Below are 4,233 nucleotides of genomic sequence, written 5' to 3'. Positions count from 1 at the left end.
CTTCAACCGTCAGGGTTTCCTTCACATTGGGGTCTTTGAGGGAAGCCATATAACACCTTCGGCCAGTCACCTCTCCCATGATTTGTTCCATTGGGAACTTCATCTTTAGATGGTAGGTTGATGTGACGGCCCTTATCTCGTTGAGCGTAGTCCATTCGATAATAGTATTATATGTCGAAGGGTAGTCGAAAATCATAAAAGATACCATCATGGTGATTTGGCAGCGAACACTCCTTGTTGTGATAGATAGATAGATTGTCTGATAGGAAAAACCCTATCCCCCACGAAGCCTACCAACGGGGAACTCACCGGTTGTAGGTTTTCCCAACCCAACTTCATTTGCTCGAAGGCTGGCATGAACAAAACGTAGGCCAAGTTGCCATTGTCGATGAGTATCCTATGAATTATATAGTTGGTGACAAGCAGAGTCACCACCAAGGCATCGTCATAAGGATGCTACATTCCCCAGGCCTCCTCTTCAATGAAGGTAATTAGGAACTCTTCTATTCTCTAAACCTTTTTCAGGCCTTTCGGGTGCATAGACCTTGCTTGCTTTAGCCCACCGGACATGTGCTATCCTAACAGAGTTGGATTCGCCTCCTCTAGATGTAACGCCCCGCCTTTTACAAAAGGACGTAAGTGAAAATTTTTCGATTTCCACGTGACATTACTACAACATCAGAGTTAAGATTTCGCAGCGGAATATATCCAATTGGCTTGGAATAACATAACAGAACTTCTAACTGGAATACTTCTAGACATTTATAAAGTAAACACTTAGAACAATTACATGGAAACAAGTGTCAATAGTAACACAAAGGAATACATGGAAATTATTAGCAATCTTGTCAACATAAAATGTTATAAACACAATAAACTATAAACAAAATGCAAACTATACGTCCTTAGCTTCAAAACCTATTGAGCTCTAATCTTTGTCTCTAAACCTGCACCAATATATATATACATATAGAAACAAAAACACAAAACACTAAAGTGAGTCCACTGTTTCCAATAATATAATGAATGCTGATTTATTTAATAAATCCCACATAATGCAGATATGACTTTATAGTCACGCGTATATGCAATATATGATCCGTGGTAGCTAATCACAGTCATAAATTGAATATATACATAATTATAAAGGAATAATATGACAGTTTTATATGCAATGTCTTAATTATCATCTTTTGCACTCCTCTCGTGATGGAACCTACAGTCCGTATTAGCGAGTTGTGGGAACCTACGGTCCCGAGAACCTACGGTCTCCTCACTTAAAGCTTAATTAATCTTGGGGTAGGAACCTAAGGTCCCAGCTGGCCTGTAAACCTACGGTTACAGCAATTGATTATTATTATCTTTGCGGGAACCTAAGGTCCCACTGGCCTGTAAACCTACGGTTACATACCAGCTTTGTTATTAAACAGTTTAATTAAAATATAAAACATACAAATTCACATGCACAAACAAATTAAATAAAGCAGTAAACACAATATTATGGAAAAATCCACCAGCTTCGTCCTCAGTAAGTATAGAGATACTTACAGCCTTTTGGTGCAGTTCTCATAATAGCTCATATTCTGCAATAAATATATGTTTATATATAGAGAGTGTTAATATTATTATTCAAGGATCATAATTGTACATATATAGATACAATTTCCCATTTTTTCTTGGAAATCATTTATATTTATTAACACGAGTTTAAGGAACTCAATATTATTGTCATAATTTTTAATTAAACCATATAACCATTTTAATTGATTATTTTGAAATCCATATTGCAATTCATTTTAAGATCCAACCTTTGAAAATATAATTTATCCAACGTCACAGCTGAGATACTTCTCCTGTTGCATAATTAGTTAACCAAATTCTATTAAAACCCATTTATCCTCAATTTACACATCACATCATTAAACCATAAAACCAAATACTAAAATATAGTTCTAAGATACCCTAACCCAAAACAGGAACACCAACACGACTTCACACAACCGGTACAAAAACACCAAATACACAGTGTCATAACATATACATACTACACCACCCGAAACCACCCAAAACCGGGTCAATCCAAATACTCAATAAATCCAAATACACAACAGAAAACCACAATAAATCAAACAGAAAATACAAGAAATCATCAGGAATTTAAGGCTGGGGAAATTCACCAGAAAATCGCCCATGGAAGTCGCCGGATTTCCGGCCAGAATCGCCGGAAATCACCCCTAGATCAACCGGCCAACGACCCACTGGAAGTCGACTCGCCGGAAATCGCCACAGGGACCGGCCAGAATCACGCCTCTGGCCCATCACCGACACCCAGTATCTCCCACCAGAGGATCGGGCCTCCGATTGGCCCACTGTTGACCCGCCGTTGACCCACCGTTGACGGGTTATGCTTCACGGGTCTCGGCTCTCCACGAATATCTGCCTCCCGATCTCTCTCTGTTTCGGCCAAACAAGGAGGAAAGAAGAAGAATCACAGAAAAGGGAAAGAAGGGGCTCGGGTCATGGGTTCTCCGAGTTCGTCGGGTTTCTGCTGGGTTTGACGGGTTCCGGTTCTGGGTCCTCTCCTTCGTCGGCTTCTCAAGCAACGACCACCGGAAATCGGGCCTCCGGTAGTCCGACCCTCCTCTGGTTCTCCATCTCCGGCTCTCCCACGGTCTCTCTTTCCCTCAATCGATTTCCCTCTCTCTCGGGTCTCTCGGTTTTAGAAGAGAAGAAAGAAGAACATAAAAGAAGGAGAAGAAAGAAGAGAAAATAAACAAGGAGAGTGATCTCTCTCTCTCTCTGTTTTACTCGGACCCAGCCCAAAATAAATAGAGAGGAAAAAGAAAGAAGAAATAGAGAAGAAAGAAGAGCTTCAGTTAATTCTCACTGAAGAGGTGCGATTTTAACGAAGGTGAGGTTTAATTTATAAGGTTGCCAAACTTGCTCAGCAAGTTTGGTTTGCACAGGTGACGTGAGGGGAATGACGCACAGGGATTACGCAGAAGATTCATATCTTATTGATAAAGATACAGATTAATTGAATCTGTAAAGATATTATATCTGTGGGTATTTTTACATTAGGGCTTTATCATTTAATAACTCACTAGGGTATAATTTTAAACCCGTTTTGAATCTAGTTCGTTTCATAAATAATGTTAATTTTTGAATAACATTATTACACGGATAATATTATTATACAAAATAATATTAGATCAAAATAATATCTTGTACAATAAATATTTCAAAATAATATTATATATTAATAATATTATTCTACAAAATATTCTCGTATAATAATATTAGAGATATTATTATTCCAATCAATTTAAATATTTAGGTTTTGGAACAGATAGCACATAAAGATGCAATTTATTAGAATAATGTCGATCGAGTAATTAAAAGTGTGAATTAATTACCATAGGTCTTAAATTCTATTTAAAAAGCTCTGTCTTAAAATCTGGGGTATTACACTAGAAAACCCTCATGCAATCTTTGGGATCTCCCCACGAGACTCTTTGTTCCTAAGAGCCTAGTTTCAGCTGTCTTTCTCCCTGGGCTCTTGGTGCGCTGGCTGTGGATAGGGTGGTCCTTGTTGATTAGCCACAAATGTTTAAAGTTTTCCGCCTCTAATTAGTTTGTCTAACAACCTCCATAGATCAAAGTAATATTCGGTATCATGACCATGGTCTTGGTGAAACTGACAGTACTTATTCTTCCAGCAACACACGGGGTTTGACTTCATTTGCTCTGGCCATTTGAAATATGTGTCACCGTGGATCTGAATTAAAATACTTCTGCATGTAGGGGCATTGAGTGGCGTGAACCCAGGAGGTTGTCGAAAGGGAGGCCCAGGCCTCTGTTGAAATGGTCTAAAGCGGTTTTCGGCTTTCCGTGGGCAGCTTTCACCCCTTTGTCTCTCCATCTGGGGGGCTCCTTTCTCTTCTTGTTAGGATTCTCGCTGCTTCATTCAACCTGTTCTATGAAAGCCCTAATCATTTCATCAACATTTATAAATTCTTCAACATCCAAGAATTCCTAAATGGTTGATGGGGTTTTTCGAGCTAAATCTACCATAAAGGGGCTACACACCCATATTCCGTTGAGGAGAGCAAGTATGACTACCTTATCGAGTTAAATCTACCATAAAGGGGCTACACACCCATATTCCGTTGAGGAGAGCCGGTAGGACTACCTTATCACATGGATCATCCACCGATAGCTTTTCCCGATTGA

General features: G+C 39.2%; 1 long non-coding RNA gene across 1 annotated transcript; it reads right to left on the bottom strand.

The window, feature by feature from the left end:
- Positions 1 to 747: 747 nt before the first annotated feature.
- On the bottom strand, positions 748 to 2,908 carry LOC133864893 (uncharacterized). Its single transcript, XR_009899576.1, has 3 exons — positions 2,178 to 2,908; positions 1,549 to 1,583; positions 748 to 947 (listed from the first exon to the last, which is right to left on the bottom strand). It is a non-coding gene; the product is annotated as an uncharacterized LOC133864893 (long non-coding RNA).
- Between the last annotated feature and the right edge of the window lie 1,325 nt (positions 2,909 to 4,233).

This window comes from Alnus glutinosa, chromosome 3, assembly GCF_958979055.1.
Source record: "Alnus glutinosa chromosome 3, dhAlnGlut1.1, whole genome shotgun sequence".
Lineage (NCBI taxonomy): Eukaryota > Viridiplantae > Streptophyta > Magnoliopsida > Fagales > Betulaceae > Alnus > Alnus glutinosa.
Note: the sequence above shows the minus strand (reverse complement) of the source record. Positions and strands in the feature narration are given on the sequence as shown.